We start from the raw sequence: 19,083 nt of genomic DNA, 5'->3' as shown, positions 1-19,083 counted from the left end.
GCTTTAGCAAAACGTCATTTGGTTTGAATTACTGAAACAGCATGCTCAACTAGTCATTAAAAAATAAAAAGGTGCAAYAGGTCCTTGCTGTTCTGTTGAGGGTGGTAGCAGTGGATTGCAATCTCTGTTCACTACTGGGTAAATGATCTAAAATGTAGAGGTGAATGCAAGTTCTGTGCATGAAAATAGCTGGTACTGGCCATATTTTATTCCAAAGGGCAAACCCAAGGTTGGAAAAGTCACTTCTTGGTTCCATGTGTATGCCTGTGTGTCGCAAGGATCATTGGGAGGATTCTTTTATCATCTTCATTCACCCATATATCCCATGAGGGACTGCAGCACTGAATTGTTATACTTTGCCCTCAATACCATTAATCTTAAGGGTGTAATTTAACTTATTCTGGGTTATTAGCTGTTAACCTTGAAAACCAGTGAATAAAAAATGAAAAGTATCCTGATGTCAAGCACTGATTCTTAAAAATGCAGTGCCTAGATTCAGAAATTGTCATTTACAACAGAAAGGAGACAATGCCAGTTCAAGTATTGGTTTAGATCACCTATTAGGTAATAAACAAAGTAAATGGCAATATTATACTCTGGAAGGATTACCCTTCCGACTTGTTTTTTCCTCATTCTCACATGCATCAAGATACTTTGGGTTCCAGTTAGCAAGTAGACATCCCCACACACTCACCATTCTCTTTGTTTATCATAGTTTTGTAGCTTGGATCCTGGAAATTAAATGTTTACTGAATTCATCAGGTGCTAGGAAAAGTATTATTGACTCTTATGAGTGTTACTTAGTTGTGGGCACAGGAAGAATTTGGCATTGTCAGTATCAACCTTCAACATTTTCTYAGGAAAGAATAAACTAGGATTATGTGCACCTGACATGCCTATTGATTCAAAGCATGATGGGACATTCTGACAAAAAAATTGATTTCTTAATAGATGATTGAAAAGGGGAACTCTTCAAAAAAGGTGGTCTTTGCATTAAAAGAATAGTTTTTATATTTTTGATTGATTTAYGCTTCCGTCTTTTAAAACTAACCTTTTCTGAGGTTTTTATTTAAATCTAGAGGTTGCTTTTTTAAAACAAAGTTTAAATTTGGAGCTATGATTCTTTTCCTTTCAAATTTAAAATTTTGAATTTAACAGGTCTTGTGTTTTCTCTATTTGCAGTTTAATTTCTGTCAAACTGTGTAATGTCTTTCACACAATTTAAATTCATGAGTTCTGAATCTCATGATCGTGTGAGTCTTTCAGTTACAGGGTATATAACYGTACTGGAATAACTGCATAATGGGATAGTAACTCTGAGTTTACACTCAGTTTTTCCATCTGTGAGAAAAAAAAGTAACATTTGAAGGGCAAGGGGGTTTTGTTTTGTTTCTCTATTTTGGAGGAGTAGGAAATGAGATACAAGAGGTTCAAACACGGTGCTACATCCCACACCCCCATCTGTTATTTCTCTCCCCTCATGAGAATGCACTTTCTTGGCTACTTCTTGTCATTATGTATTCTGTCTTGAGACAGAAAAATAGAAAATCTCCTGGCTGGTGTYATGGCAGTGATTGCAGTTAGTGGACACCAGCTTCAGCTGGAAGGATTTTGTAGAAGTTATTTATTTAGGGTTATTATATTTTTTCCTTATCTGGATATGAGCACATTAATGTTTATAAAGTGCTTTCTGAAAGTTGAGGGAAGGTGTTTGAAAAGCATAAAGCAGAGCCTTTCTCCTGTTCTCTGCTGTAGTCTTCAAAGGGGATTAAACTTAAAAGCAGGCTGCTAGGATCAGTTCTGGGTAAGTAGCGCGGGGTTTCAGCTCATTTCACAAGGTTCAGAGCTGGGGAGAGGCTGTTTGAATCAGCTCTATTTGCAGAGCCAGCCTTAGCTGTATTTGTCTGCTGCCTTYTGCACCAGGCCATAAAGTTTTCTTACACCTTAGAGAGCTGACACTCTATTTCATATTTCAGAGTGTACAGAAGGGTCTGTTATCATTAATAACTAGACTCCAACTTTTTGAAAAGTGTCATTCTCCTGAAAAGTTATCTTTAATTGATASCATTCAATTTCTCTAAAACAATCTTTTTGTTTTTGTTTCTGTATACATTATTCCCCCACAGAAAAGCCTGATGCTATGGAGGGATGAGAAGCCCCCCAAGGTGACTTGGGAGCTATTTCTGTTTTGCCCTCTTTGGAAAGAAGCTTTTGGTGTGCTCCAGGCCTAGCACTGTGTAGTTGTTTTTTTTCAAGAAACAGTGGGACTAAATTTAGAGAATATTTTATGAAGAATCTTAGGGGAAGAAAACTAATTTTGAAGCAGAGGGTTGGGATTTCTAAAAGTCACCACCACTCCCCCCATTCTGGTAAGAGTTATGGGTCCACTATAAAGTGGCTTCTGTTGTAAGGAAACTATTATTGCTCAGAAAAACTTTACCCTTCAGGATTCCTRTTTGCTGTGAAAGCAGAGCCCTTCCAGAACAGGCACTAGAGGAGGAAAAGAGGTTTTCACTCAATATTTACTGGTGAACCCAAGGAAATGTGACTGTGCTGCTGGCATTGAAGATGGGTGGCTGCAGAATGTAGAAAATGTAACTTGAAATTGCAGGGAAGAACACAGGCTGCTCATTTGGATTATCCTTTTTGCCAATGTTCTTCAGTTGCCAAACTATTCTTTCTGGAAATGTTTGTATATTTTAAAGAAAGGTGTGTGATACAGCAGTTGAGATAAGTTGTTATAGCTACTTAAATAGTTTGGACATCTGAGGAAAATGTAATAATTACAGATAGCATTGGGCAAACTTTAATGCAAACAGCCTTTTGTATGATACAGATAACTCTGCCAGTGACAAGTTTGCAAAGCATTTCTATGGTTTCTGTTCAAGATGGAAAGAGCTTCAAAGGTATATTTTTATCAGGACTTCCTAAAACTTACCTTGCATCAATTGGTAATTTTTCCCAAAATATTATTCTTCTCTAACATTTAGCTGCACCACTTGATCATATTTTTGTTCCTTTTGTTGTGTATCAGAAACTGATAAAGCTTACAGTGTTTGATTAAAATGAGCAAATCTTTGTTAGGGCAGAAGCTTTTTAAACATTTAATGGTATGTGTGTGTGCAGAGTGTTGCAGCTGAAACCTCAGAGAACTCTTACCAGGCCATCAGGTTGAGACTTCTATGAGAAGCCTCACACAATTTCAATAGTTCTGGGGACAATCACTCATTACTTTGTTTTTGCCCTTATTAATATAACCCAAACCAAACTGTTTTTATTTTAAAAAGAAAATGTGTTGATTTTCCTCTTTCCTAGTCACCTGAATTAGTGTTTTTGTTTTTTTTTTTTTTCCTCTTAAACTGTACCATGCAGTGTCTGCAAAGAGCAGGGAAGTGTCAGTGCTGCTGGGACACCAGCACAGCTCAGAGCAGCAGTTACCCATAGCTGCTGTTTTCAGACTTGCATCTTTTGCTGCATCAGGCATTTAATTTCAGTGATACCATGGAAATATAGAGCTGCTTGCACAAATCAGACATTCTGTATTCAGGCATAATCACGGTGCTTTTGTCCTGTTCTGGTCCCAGCTTYATTTTATCAGTTGTTCTTATTGCATTGTCTGTTCTAGAAGTGAGCCCCATTCAGATGTTGACCATGTGCAGAAAAGAATCAGCTTTATTTAATGTCATATTTTAAATTCTTTGCTATTTTTTCTGGATTCAAGATATGCCTCTATAGAAATGGAAATAAGGCCTAGGAACTGAGTTGCATTGTGGACTGAGTTCCATCAGCTGCACGAATAAGTGAGTGAAAAGATGAAAGAATTTCAAATGAGCTTAAAAATATCTCTTCCTATTACTTTGTCCCATCTAATTTTTGAAATCTGTCATATTTTTTATTTAAAAATTGAATCGAAACAGTACTCTTCCTTAGGATGGTATATTTTAGTGGATTCTTAAATTTGAAAGATTTAAAAGGTGGATGGTTTTCTTTTGTGAGCTTAAGATTACTCTTGAAAGCAATAACTCCTTCAAGGAATATACTTAAATGGATAATATTCATGTGACCAGGAGCAATTTTAAATGTGCAGTTGGTTATATGCCTTACAATTGGAAAGGAGAATAATATAGAAATTTTGCTATACACCAATACATCCTAATGCATTCAGTGTGATCTAATTCATGTATCTCCAGTTTCTTAGAGCCCAGGAGTCTGATGAAAAGAGAGAATAGTGGAGTGCTACATTGCAGTGGTGTTTGGCTAAATCTCAGTGTTTGTTCTCTGAGACTGAGTTGAATTTTGCAGGATTTGTAATACAAACACTGCTCAGCCCAACAAATGGCACAGTCAGTCTTGATCTCTGCATTCTGATGAAAAATATATCTATTTTACAGCCAAACAGTGACTTTGGTGGTGCAGCTGGGTCCTGTAGAATTGTGCTTTGTGCAGAGTAGCAGTCAAAAGTGAAGAAGAGGACAGTAAGAGTTGCTGGGAATGAAACCAATTATTATGCTAGGCTATTAATGCATGTTGGACCCAAATCTTGAATAAAATATGCAGTGCTGGTTTTCCATCCAGGAAGGTTTCGATAGGATAAGAAAAGGCAGAGGCAAATCTTTAATATGCTGGAATGTACMAGGCACCTTTGCAGGGTGAAATTAAGACCAGCATACAAAAGAAATGAAAAGCAGAGAAGGGATAATTTGAAAGCTGTGTAAAATCACTGATGACAGAAATGAAGTGATCAAGAAGTTGTTCAGAGCTTCTTTTAACAAAGGAGTTGAAGAGTATCATCTGAAATTCAGTTAAAAGTTTTGATATAAAGGAGATGCTTCTTACATTAGACATGGTTAATCTATGCAGTTCATTGTCATGGGATATTATAAATGCCAAAGTATAAATAAGTTCAAAAAGCAATTAAGCAAGTGCACAGAGGAAAGGTTTACCAAAGAGCATTAAAAATTAAATGGATGCAGATGCTATTTTATCTTGAAGTTCTTACATCACAGATTTTTAATGCCTGGGAGAGTATATGTGGAGCATATTAACACCTATTCCYTTCCTCTTTACAGCATTAAACATCTGCTGCTGGACACTGCAGCAATGAATGTTGTGTTCATCCAATGTGACTGTTCTTGTGTCCACAATGATTACTGTAGGCTACATAAAACATACCTTGTTCATTCATGCTAATTATGGCTGACAGCATAAATCGTGGTGGCTTCAGGATGATGAAGTTTAGGCAGAACTTGCTGTGCTGAACAGAATCAATTTCAGAGTGGCTCACTGGAGCTCCTGTGCAGAACCTGGCTGTTTTGCTTTCCAATAGAGGTGTGTTTTGTGTGTTCTTTCCTTGCTGAATACCATGTGTGGCTTCAGCTCAGGTTTGGGTACACTCTAGGAGAAGTAATCTCTGATCTCTGCACACCAGGCTAAAGGGATGATTTATTTACAATGCTTATCTCTCGAACTGGATGCGACATCTTTAGTACACATGAAAGGAAGACAATAAAACAGGTGCTTGATGGCAATATCAACTACACCAAACTGTTTATTGCTGCTGGTTCCTTGCATAATTTGTTGTGTTGTTGTAGATTATATTTGTTAGTTCAATTACTTTTAAATTCCTTGATRAAATAATTTGTTAGTGTGACTATTTAGAAAGGTCAATTAAAATTGCTTAGCCCAGAAAAATCAATTTACATCAGAAAAACTGTTTGAAGACATCATTAAGTGCCTGATTCACGTGAAAAAACTGGATATGCAGTTAGCTTTGAACTCCAGCTGCAGGAGCCTCCATCTACAATGCACCTGCACTTTCAAGTTATGAATGCTGAAGCACGTGAAAGGCTTCATGAGTTAGAGTTCCATGGCTGAATGTTTGCTCTTGTGCCATTTCACTTCAGTTCCTTCTTATTTATTGTTTTCAATTATTTTTCCTTGTTGTAAAACAGCTAAAAAGAAAATTAGAAACATAACCTGTCGCAGTAAACCTTTGATACATAGTCAGCATAGTTTGTAGTGCGTTGCTCTAAATAAACTGTTCAACTGATTAGGTATCAGTAGCTTTGTGTTTTGCCTTTACAGCTAAAATAGCAGAAATGGGCACAGCTAAAATTTATTTTAAAAGAACACTTTACAATATGTACACCTCTTTCTCACTTCTTTTACCCTTTGTTAATGGTGAAGAGCATTAAATAGACTTGAAATTGGGCCGAACTGACACCTACAATACTTCCACCGTGCTTATTGTGTGAGAAACTAACTGTAGCATCATTAATCAAGCTGTCAGGTACAATGTGAAAGTCCTGCATTCATTACATAGAGAGGAACTCCACGAAGAAATGGAATCCCTGTGATGAATAGACACTGGACACCAATTATTGCRGTGCTATTAATCATTATAACCAAAGTTAACGCAGACCGGGGACTGCGAACTTAAACCTGTGCAGGGAGGAAATGCACRCTGCTCACACTCACAAGCATGGGTTTGTGAGCTTTATAATCTCAAACATTCATTTGATGAGATGACARCTGGAAGTGAATGTTGCCAAGTTAACTTAGGAACACTTGTAAGAGGAACCATGATGGATGAGGAATGCTCTTGCCACGCATGCTCTGGGAACACACGGTTCACACTGACTGTGCTGCCTCTCACCCTCTTTGTGAGCTTGAGCTCTCTTCTACAGAGAGATTTCATATTTCATATGTTTTTCTCTTATTCAACCTTAAGATTTGTGCCTTGTTTCTGGAGTTGGAAAGTTTCTCATTGTGTGAGAATATGAAATAGTTCCCCTTGCAAATGACAGGAATGGGGTGTAATAGGTAAAGGTGTTCCCACTGATAGGAGAAGTGTTTACACATCTATGTAATAAATATCTGTGATCTAAATATCTAAAAAACGTTTCCTTGGATGACAGACATCATCCTGATTTACAGTTTTTCACTTAAGTTTCTTTTAAGTAATTCTGTGGTTGGTAATTTTTTGGGGTCTTAGTCTTCCTGCAATTTCTATAACTTTCTGTTTGAAATTAGAAGTGGCTTAATGAATTTGATGCAAGTGAAAAAAAGCAAACCCTAAAACTGTAGAGGCAGTGGATCTCTAAATAATTTATTGCTGCGTAGCAGCACAGCAAAGCAGCATCTATTGTTGCAATGATGTGTAACCTGAAAAGTGTATGCTTAACTTGAGGCTGCAAAAGAAATTCACAGTCAAATTGAAGATTTTTGTGAAAATGCTGTGAAATCATTCATTTTTGTGCAAAATAGAGACTTTCCTATGGAGGACAAACTGTGCAAAATGGTTTTGATCCTATACGTATTTGAAAGCTCTTAATGAAATTATGGAATCTCCAAAACAGTATTTCTTTTAGCTTTATGCCTTTTACTCCAACATTAACTTTTTAGAACAATCCATTCTTTTCTGTTAATTCCCATTTCTGGAATAACTCTCATTAATTTCAGATGAACACTAAACAGATGTAGTTATTTGGACAAGTGGTGGCATAAACTAAATAGTGAGATTTAAACCCTTCAGTTCCTCTGCTTCATCCTTCTCTTGCATTTTCATAGATAACTCTGAGCTGTGGCAGAAATCTAAAATTCATTTTTACCCTGATGCACAAGAGAACTGTAGTCCTCTTCCATTCTCTCTTTTTTAACAGGATTTGAATGGAAACCCTGTCTGCTGCTTTTCTTGGGCTTTTGACTAATCCCTTGAATCCTAAGGAGTTTTCAGGATTTCTTGTCCTTTTTCCAGGCTGCTGAGAGCAAATGTTGCCATTTCAATGTTTCACTGCAGAGAGGAAACGAATCACACGGGGCCACTTTCTGTACAATCATCACAGAACATTCAATCAGAATTAATTGCTAAAATTATATAATTACAGCTGCACTGAATGAGACTAGACCACAGCATCTGTTCCAGTCCCAACTGCATTTACTCTTGCTTTTGGGGAAAAGTGCAAACTAGGATATAGTCTTTTCTGTGCCATTTTATGAATTGCTAAATAAAATAGTGGTTTATTTAACAGGAGACTTTGAAGTGAAATAGATATTTTAAAACCACCATATGGTAATAATGTTACCAAAGGAAGACAAGAATTATTACTTAAATTATTAATTAAATCCTGGAGGGCTTTTAGGTTTGGTTGTCTTTAATCGTGGTAAGCTATCTGAAGAATTGTAATAAAAGAAAATGGTAACTTGAATGAAAGTTATTTGGGCTCGCAATGCAGAGAAATTAATAGTGTGTTTATGTTTATGTTTTTAGAAGGTGAAGATTTACTGGTTTTGACAAAGCAGGAAGGAGATTGTGTATTTTGAAACTGCAATGAGAAAGGGAAAAGCCACATTTGAGTTCCTTGCTTGTGTGACTGATCTGTGTGTCCTGTGCATTCTGGGCTGTTGACTGAGCAGGAAGGAAATGTGTCCCTTTTGCCTGTCCTGAGCCACCAGAAATTGTGAGACARTCCCCTCAAAAGAGATGGGCTTGAATACCAGGGGGAGAACCAGTACAGTCCATCTGCTTGCTCCATTAGTTTTTAATCTTGAAGTTGACAAACTTTCAGAATTTGCTCTAAAATGATGAAATTGGTGTAGATACTTTTTTCATCAGAACTCAATTTATGTGTAATAACTTTTCYCCCAGAAAATAAGCCTTTTTAAAAGGCATCAAACAGCTTGAGATTTGCAATCATGAATAAGGAAATTTAGCAGACTCTCTCCTGCTATGGAAATTCTAGGGGTTCAGGGTTATAACAGAGCATTTATTAAAGCTAAATTTACTGTCAAACATTTCAGAAAACTTAGCTACATCAAACTGACAAAGAAAATGAGTTATKTTCCAAACTAAAACATATCTGTGTGTGTATTTCACAAACCTTTAATTCATAAATTGTTTCTTGGCATCTCATCCTTTTTGAGAAATCCAGTGGCAAATCCAGTGGCACCACCGAATCCTCGTTGCTCCCCTTTTTAGGCTGAAGTCACTAGTTTTGAGTGTGKTTTTTGCATATATTAGATTGCTAATAGTCTGATTTAAATGCTSTCTTTTCTAAAACAACCAGGCAGCATGTGTGAGGCTGTCATTTAACACCAAATATCAACTAAAAACTGCTGCATCAGTTGTGTAAGTTCATTTACTGCTCTGTCTTTGCTGAGAAGGTGGGGTTGGTTTTTTGTTGTTTTTTTTTTTTTTTTTTTCACAATGTAATAAATGTTGACAGTATTTGTCAGAAACTTTTTATTAAATGAGACAAAGATAAAATTGGATTCCATGATACAAGTAGCTCTCAAACAATCTCATTTAGAATGTACAGTCCTTTTTCCTGTGYCAGTCTGCCCAGTTGTTTGGTGATGAGTTCTGGTTATATGAACAAAATGTTTTACTGACTGAATTGTTCATGTACCTAATTGCCACCAGCCTTTGCAGATGCATGGGAGCATATTGTGATAATTTCTAAAATGACATTTTAACATATTTTATATTTGAGTGTTAACTTCTCTCTCTACTCTGAGTAAGACTACATTTATTTATGACCAGCTGTTATATAATGACACAACTTAAACTGAATTCAGAAAGTCGTATTAAGCTGATGAATAAACAATAGGTTTAATATAGTAATAATATTTCTGTGTATTTCCTTAGTCCTAAGAAATCGACCTTGATATGTGCATGTGGTTTCCATGCAAGGGGTAAAGGAATATGAAATTGGGGTTTATCTGCACTGGAAGCTGACAGTAGGTATTTCTACTGGGAGAGTGATTCCTTTCTTGACCAGGAGGCTGATTTGATAGAGGCCTTTGACTTTATATAATGCCATGGTGGAAAAATGCAATTAGTGTTGTTTTACTTGTAGTAACTCAGGTGYTTGCAGTTTTATTTGGTTTGTGTGTAGTGACTTAGATGAAATATACACTTTACAGAAAGTCTTTTCTGCACTGTGGATATCTAGTAGTTGAATTTCAGATGCAGCTTCTTAATTGGCATTGACAATTAAGGGAAATCAAATAAGGAAGTGTTAAGAAAGCGCTCACAACTAACTGGGATTTTTGTGCTGGTTGGGATTCATGACTRAAAGATATTTTGATGAAAGCCTTGTTATGGCATTGTGTGATTAAATTACACAGTGTCAGSCAGGCAGCATTGCCTTCAACAGCATCTCTATAAATTACCTTTCTGCTCTTTGGAGCTCTGTATTTATGTGCTGCTGTCTGTTCTCAAGGGCCCTTCTTTCATAATGAGGGTGCAGCTCTCCTCACGTGGTGTTTGATGCAGGCATGATTGCAGACGAGATGCAGAAGGTTCATAGAATTTGCTTTATCTGTTCTATTGTTGAAGACTCACATTTCCATTTTAAAGATATCCTTCTGTGGTTTCTTTATGGAGACTTAAAGACTGCAGTAAGCAACTGTAATTGGAATTTCTTTCCAATTAAAACAGTGGTTTTCCTGTTGGTGGGAGGCTCTTTTTGCCGTGTGTGTCTGGTGGTTATTCTGTACCAGAATTCCTGTGTTTATATTTAACAAGGCTGAATTCAGGTCTCCTCTGTCCTGGGCTCCCAGCCCWCTGGAGATGCTGGCTTTGGCCCTACAAAACTCATTACCTTGATGTCAAAAGGGCAATTTACAGTGTTGAGCAGCAGGAAAAATAGGGACAGGGATCATCAGGATAATTAGCAAGTCGTCTTCGTTCATGCATCCCTTTTGTAATTGGAACAGGTTGTGCAAGGAAGGTCCTCTCCATCCTGCTGAGCTGCCTGGGAGGCTTTGCCTTCTGTTGAGTTGCTGATATTGGGGGGTTTGCTCAGCAACACTCTGGTGCCCCTCTCTTTGCATCTGAGTCATGTTCAAGTGCCCTGCTTCCACCTAAGCGTGGAAGAAACTGAGGCACAGCTGGAAAGCACAAGTGTTCCATTTTTTTTTGTGGTGTCTCAGCATATACAGGAAATAGAAAAGGAAGAGTTATTCTGATGATTTGTACAGAATTTTTTTTTAAATCTAATTTAAATGGTTGGTCTAGGGAAGCAATGTGAAAGAAGCAATTCTTGAAATAGTTCTTGTAGGCTGGTTCCTTTCATAGGAGATATGTAAAGTGCTACTATTTGGAACATGAGTCTTAACAAAAGGATCACACAAGATTAAAGTGAAATTAAAGTGAAACTTTTTACCTCCTTTTTGCAAAGAAAGTAATTTCTTTCCAATGGTAAAAGGAAATAAGACTAGGGGGTGAGTCAACAAATATGTGGCTATGATGTGTATTGTTGTTTATTAGACCTGCATAGGGAATAAAGGTAATCTAAACAAATTAGCATAAATGTGCTTGAAAATGACAGGAAATCCTGCTGAATGTGCTCCATGGTGTGCTTAATGTAAGCWGCTTGGAGATCTCGAGGACAGCAYTYRTTGYGTGAGGTTTCTTTAGATYRKTTAATTTAGCAGCCTAGTGTTCTCKATTTCTGTGAGAAAGTATGAKCTTGATTTCACTTGAATCATGAAYATAAAACTTTCTATTTGAGTACATGTGTTACAGGATGTGAGAATTGTGTTGCAAAGTCCTGAGCATGTACAGCACAAAAAAATGATATGAAAAGGTAAGTTGTCCGATGTTTTGAAAGGTTCAACTTAKGTTATTTTGAATATGTGTTAAACACACTGCAATAAGAGGAAGAAAACCTCAAACAAACAGGGAACTGAGTTGTAAAGCAGCTGTAAAAACAGTAATCCTTGTTTTATGCACAGATTGTATACTGTATTCTTACTGACAGGTAAAACACAAATTACCTATGTGTCTGATCAGTTTGAGGTGTAGTTGCATTAGAGTGTTCCTTAATTCTGGGAAGATATATTTGTGTCAAATTCAAATTCTCTGTTAYGGGAAAACGTGCAAATTTCAGAAGAGTTTAAGTAAATTGCAGATTTAACAGGCGAAAATAGGAAATAATTGTAAGCTTAGAGGAAAACCATCTTCTTACCTGTGTGGATGCTGCCATTTATTGGGAACAGGGAGCTGAGTGAAAGGAAGAGGACAGTGGTTCTTTAAGCAAATAAAAGCACCCTGAGCCTGGACGACTCTAAAATCCCCATTTCTGTTGTGCCAAGGTAGCTGCAGTGGTTTCCATGCAATGTGGGTGATTTCTTGAAAATGTTAGCAAAGCGAAGGCTTTTGAGATGTTAATTTGCTCTTATGCAAATTAGCCTGTCAATGGCACAGTGAATGTGGAAGACCCAACTTCTTTTCCTAGAGTGGTTCCTATGGTTTCAGAGGTATGCTTTCTCAGTTGGGAAGATATGAATATTTATGGTACACAAAACCCCCTCATCTGTGTTGCAGTTTTCGTAWTTTTTATTTAATTTTACATTAAAAGATGTCATTTCTATCCATTGCATAGGTAAATGGCTTCATCAGCAATCATTTTATGCATGCAAGAGCTGGCCTGATTTACAGAATGCTAAACACAGATGGGTTTGCTCCTGATGCTCTCTAGTAGCTACTGTAGGAAAGAGTGCAYGGTATATGCCTAATACATTATTTACTGAAGATAAATGCCAGACATGATTATGGTAAATTAGACCTTCTGAATTATTTATGAGACTCAGTGCTAAATGTTTTTCTCCTCCTTGTGTTACTATAAAAGCTGTTATATAATTGTTGGTAAACACTTTTTTTGTTAATTATTCAAGATACAGGAAATRAAATGTTTGGTTAAGTGAATCTGTTATTCACTTAAAGCCATCTGTTGTTTCTTTTTTTTTCCAAATGTATTTCAACATTCATCTCTGTTTTCTGAGGTAAAAAATTAGTGCATTATCCGATGACATTTCTTGTAGTCCTRTTGTCACTTAGATGGAGAACTGAAAAGCAGAGTCCTGTATGGAAAAACTTTTATTATTATTACTTTTTTTTAACCATCGCACTTCACTTTCTAATATTTCCATAATACCTGAGTGGAAATATGTCCCATGGATATGTGACTGTTCTCAGCTGAGTGAAGTTGTGGCTAAAGTTGGGTATTTTAGCTTGTGTCATGACCTGCACAATGATTACCCTCTTTTCTATAGAAAAATTTGAGTTTCTGAGGAAAGCAGGTCTGTGCAGCCCTGGCATAATATTTTGTATGTTCCAATCTCTAACTGCTTCATTGGTTTCCAATAAAACCAAATAAAGAAATCTGAACCTGAATTAAGTATTCTATACGAGGAATTCCTCCTCAAGCCATTTTAATGTTTGTGGAGTTCTTTTTTCTTTTTCTAATTATATTTTGAAATTGAAATTCTAAGATGCCGCCATTCCCAAAGGCCAAATGAACATAATCTATTTGACAGCAGACTGGCTTTTGGCAGCAAGGAACATGCTGACAATGTGGGCATATACATCTTTTGTCAGTTTTTATTTAGCATGCAAAATATATTTCCCATGCTGGGAGAGTACTTCTGCACCAGTTTTAAAGCTGTGGTGGCARTTATGTGTTAAAGTCTCATTGTGCATTTTTCACAGAGACAATGCCCATTTATTTATTCAAACTGAAGCATCTTTGGAGTGATTCATATTTCTTTTGATATGTTTTCTCTATTATTTTTCTACTCAGTTGAGATAGCAAAGTTCACTAGTTTGTTGTTGTTTGGGCATCTCCTTGGATTCTGCTGTAAAATGTAGCAGTTTTTAGATGTGGAAATGTCACATGGCTTTGGGAGAATTAATTCCAGGAAAATTTTCTCCATGCTTTGAGTGTGCCTTGTAGAATACCTTGTTGAACTGAGAAGTATGAATGGAGAAATGCTCCAAAAATATTCAAGACTGTGCTGTAATATGTGCCCAGCTCACACCCACCATGTTTCTGAGTGTGGAAGAGAAAACCGTGAATTTATGGAAGGTGGAGAAAGTTGGGTTAGGAAACGTTAGGAATAATACACTTCTGCCATCAGGTATTTCTGATCAGCCTTATCAAATTGAGAATGAGACAASTTTCTTGCCAGATAGGATATTTTGGAAGTTACTGTTTATTCTTCCAATTGATTGACTTTCTCTTCCCCATATTTCCACTTTGGATTCAGCAAGAAAAATTAAATATTTCTTTGTGTAACTTTTCACACAAATGTAAAATGTACAGTTCGGGTCATGATCTAAGTTATACCTTTATTTCAGGAAAGTTTTGTAAGTAATGTTAGTATATRCATTTTATTCCAGTAAAGGGGTAAAGTGCTAAATACTTAATACTTAAATCTATAGGAAAAATTGGATACAGCTTTAAATTAAATTAATTCAACTTTAAGATAAATTCCTACATGGGTCCAAAGTCTGTCTGTTTGGTTTCTTCCCCTGTAAACTGACAAATTAAAGGAAGCAGTCCCAGTGTGGTTTGGCTGAATTCAGTGTGTCCACGTTTGTTCAGAGAGTGCTGTTTGATGAGTGTGAGTTGAGAGGAGCTGGTTGAACACCTGCTGAACAATGATTTATGTTTCTCCTCTACCCATTTACCAAAGGAAGAGGATGAGAACAGATAATGATTTGYCCATGCATATTCACAGCACTTGACCTATTCAAACTTTTTCATTCCCTGTGATCTTTCTGCAAATGCAAGAACTTGCTGGCTTGAATTTCAGATGTGATTAAAAAGAATAGCTATAAACCCTGAGCTAATATACAGTGGAGAACAAAATACCTGTGAGGCTGTAGAAAACATCTCATATCAATCCTGAAAAGCAAATTCAGCCWGCCAGGGTTAAAAGTTGGTGCGAGTGAGGTAGTAATTAGTGTTAGTGAAAAAATGAATGCACTGTAATGGATAGAASGCTGGATTTCAGATTGAAATGGTGCAATGGCCTATTTACCATCACTAACACTGTTTGTTTAGGTAGCAAAGTCTAAAGATTCTGTGCCTGGTTTTACATGCGATTTTTTAATTTCTGTTTTCAGAGTAGGTGCGATTGGTGGTTGGTGTGGATGTGAATAGTGAAATACGAGACAGCTTTAGAAATTTCTGATGGTGACTCCTGAAGAAGGCACATTAAGAAGTTGCTGTAATAGGAAAACCAGTTTGAATAGTTGAATACTCTTTCCCCAAATTTCTCTGAATTTTGTGCCAGGTGTGCTTAATTTACTGGAAAAAAAAATTAAAAAGGGGGTTGAAGCTTTTTGCTTGGTTTGTGGCCTTTCTCAAACAACAGTTTTGTGCATCCTGACCAGGTAAAAATCACTGTCTTCATGATTTCATTGGTAGTTTCATAAAGAAACTATGAGTTCAAATGATTTTTAGATTTTCACTCTGCAGTTAACTGCAGGAAAAAGCTGAAAAAAAAAATTCTGTTATGAATGAAATATTTTGAACACAACTCAGTTTGGAATCCATACTGGATTTTAAGAAAATTAATTACATTTCACTATTTGCTTATTAGAATTTGTACTTTGGCATAAAAATTATTTTGGAAAATATCCCCATTCATTCTGTTTACTTTTCTACATAGGATCAAAATTTAAAGTGTAACTTTTCACAAAAATTTTTTCCCCTTTGAGTTCTATAAAGTGGAATTAAATACGGCCACTCTGTTTTCTCCTAATCCGCTGGCAGCCYGCAGTTTTCTGATAAACAATTAGCATAATGATTTATCTAGAGGGAAAAATCAAATGTTTASAAGGTACATTATGTGGAAAATTATTTTAAAACTAAACGGTGAAGCAATGGACCCAGAGGGCAATGATGATTCAAAACCACCGCCAAGGAATACTTAGAGTGAGGTTTGTAAACTAAACAGCCATCAATATTCACAGGTTCAGACAAATGGTGATTTATTGTACCTGGTTAATTTGTGCTTTAACAGAAGCCCAGTTGCCAGGACAAAATGTAACTGCTCGTGTCATTTGCTTGAAATAAGACCAATGAAATTTTTGTTGAAATATCAGAAATGTCTGCAAGAAGTTGGATAGCTGGTGTCTGGCTTGAAAAAACCAAACAAAATCACCACATTCTAAAAAAAACCAAACAAACAAAACAACCATAAAAAAAAACCCAAAACAAACCCAAACAAAGCAATCACAGCCCCAAAAGACCAAACCCCAGGAGCTGTGTGCAGGATTATTTCCAACTTTCTTATATTTAAAAAGATGTTGCAGTCACCCATTGTGGTGTGTCTTTGGAAATGCAGGTATCAATGGCTAGCACTGAAATACCAGGTATTTAAAATAGAAAAATCATAATAATGCAGTGGAATATTATTTACTTGCTGTTGGCACTTCAGCTAAACCCCAAAGGGTTAAAACATCYCCACACCCCCAGCCCCCCCAGGAGTACATCAATAACACATTTTAAATTCATTACTGGTAATTTTATCGTTGGTAGCCGTTTACTGTGCTTTAATGGGAGTGTTGATAAGAGTCTGTCTGCAGTTGATAACAGACTTTTGCYGTCCCCGTTGCCGTGGCCATAATCACAGCTCTGTTTGTTTGCTCCAGGAGTCTCAGCCCAATTCAGGAGCTGCCTGTGACGTTCTYCTGGAGCTGAGCAGCAGCTCTCAGCCACAGCCCCCATCCATGAGCTGACTGCAGGAATTAAGGCTTGGTTCTCTTAGTTCCCCAAATCCTAGGGGAAAAAAATGGCTTTAGGAGCATCCTGTTGTAGCAGTGCTAGTGCAGAAATGATTAGGAGATTAATGGAACCGGGTACTTTCAAAAAAAACCCTCTTTTCTGAGGGTGTTTTGCCTATAGAGMATCATAAAACTAATTTTATGACAAAGCCAAATTATTTTTCTYGGTATTGATTTTTTTTTTCCTAATGTGGTGATTTCTACCTGCCTGTAGGAGACTGGCTCAGGCAGGTGATAGCCTACAACATCACAAAATCCCAAATATCCCTTTGCTGGCTCCAGCTGTGGTGCCCACTGGCTGCTGAGCAGGGGGAGGCTGGAAGCTCAGGCAGCAGCAGCTCTTTGTCTCCCTGGTGTCCATTCATCATTTCCCAAAAAAGGAATGACCTTTCTCCTTCCCTCGTAGTCCATTGGMAAACCCTTCTCATTGTCATAAGGAGCCCTTCTTTGGGAGACAAATCAGCTTCTGATGCCTTTCCTGTGTCAGGTGGAAAAGGTGTTTAAGCAGGAGATGAGTTGGACAAAGTTCTGCCTCTGGATTGTGGCAGGGAAAAATTGTTCTGGATTTTTTTATTATCCTGGATCCTTAATGCCTCAACTCTTAAAGTGAGTGCTACTGGATAGTGAACACTGCTTAGCTTGGGCAAATATACTGCATTTTGCCCTGTCTGATAGTCAAGGACAAGTTTGGAACCAGCTTCAAGAAGGGTGGATCCCCTGCAGGCAGCCCGGCTGTGGCTCTGCTCACTCACTGTTTCATGCCTTTTGTCTTTTAGCTGCTCCCAGTGTGTTTTGGGAGCCTTTGGCTATTTTTAAGGGCTGATTTGTTTTTTGGCTGTATCAGAGTATASAGTATATGATACATGCAGTTATTTAATTGGTATATGTTCTATGATCTTGATTAATTTAATTTAGTATGTCAAAGTACCAGCGGAAAAAAACTCTGTATTTGCAATGCTTCCCCCCTTCAATGAGAGGAAAATTGGGACTGCTGTGTATTAGATTCTGTTTCATAAACAGCCATGGAAATGCACAATTTTTTTCKACTTAAATAGTCTCATTGGCCCCAGCAGAAATGTTTAAAGTGACTAAACTGGTTAAGACCTGACTGATGTAACTGGAAGGCTGCAGTCGTTACAAAGCTCTGTGCTTGATCCTGAAAAACAGAAAAATCAATCTATATTCAGGGAATCTGAACCAATCACAGTATTAAACAAGTTGTGGATTAACCTAAACTCTGTAAACCTAAGATAGCTGAAAAAAATATTTGTACTGTAGGAACAGGGCTCATGGTAAAAAGACACTTGAGGTGCCCTGTAGTTGAATACAGGTGAGAATGTAGGTGGAAAACGTGCACAGCCTATCATGAGAAATAAGAACAAGAAATAAGAAGAGACAAGAGCTTKCCAATTAATTCTTGAATTGATTTCAACAAAATGAACCCATTCTTGAATTGCCTTTAGGCTTTATCAATTGCCTATTTTAATTTCTGTGTATATATGAAAACGCAAAAGGAAAAAAAAAAAAAAGTTGAATCTCTTCAGGAAGATCCTGAAGCACAGCTCAGTGTACTCAGCTTTTCATGAGTGATCAGTGACCCCTGTGTGAAATTGGCTGTACCTGCAGAGCTGGGCCCGTGTGGGCAGTGCTGGACCTTTGGCATCCCACAACTCTTTGAAATGTTCTATAAAACAGGTGGAAACCTGCAGAAAGAAGCTGCTGGTGATAAAACACAACCTGCAAGGAGGTTTTTGGGAGCAGCAGGATGAATAAAAAATACTGTAATGTCCATGTAAAATATGTCTTCAGATAGAAACACAGCTGCCTTTTTTTTTTTTGCTTTAACTTACATTTTTTGCTAAAATATTATCAGTGGGATGCAATGGTAACATGTGAAGATCTTTTAAAATTATGCTTGATATTTTTAGCAATGTGCAATGTTTTCCTTAATCCATTTTAATAGGATTTACAATCCTTTTTTTGATCAGAAGCTCCAAGCCTTTCTGAAGCTTCACTAAGGCTGTAATTGTGGTAAAGCCAAAAGGCTTGTATGAATTTGGCTTGCAGTCTCTTGATGTAATTTAAATACATTCCTACCAAGGGAAATAKCCCTACACAATATTTCCATTGTGGATCACACTTGTTGTAAATAAGTGGTTTTTTGTAGTGGTTTATAGTTAACTCCTTTTCTATATATATTTATGTCTTATTTCTTTAGAGAGGAATATATATATTTTATTTAAGAACATTTTGAGATTCATCAGGATATAAAATTCATTTCCAGGGCTAAAATATCAAAACTGGCTCCTGTTTGGAGCATTTTATGTTGTGTCATACATAATGAAGCGTTAGCCAAATATTTTCTTTAACCATTACCTTCATTTAAATCCTCTTAATCTGGTGTGAGCACACAGTCCCCTTTTCACCCCAGTTGACTGGATCACATCCAGACCCCTCCCATCAATGACATCAGGTGCAATTGGACCTATTTGGAAATGAGGCAT

The sequence above is a fragment of the Malurus melanocephalus genome, unplaced genomic scaffold (assembly GCF_030028575.1).
Source record: "Malurus melanocephalus ecotype Western Australia unplaced genomic scaffold, MMel_1.1 scaffold_452, whole genome shotgun sequence".
In the NCBI taxonomy this organism is placed as follows: Eukaryota; Metazoa; Chordata; class Aves; order Passeriformes; family Maluridae; genus Malurus; species Malurus melanocephalus.
Note: the sequence above shows the minus strand (reverse complement) of the source record.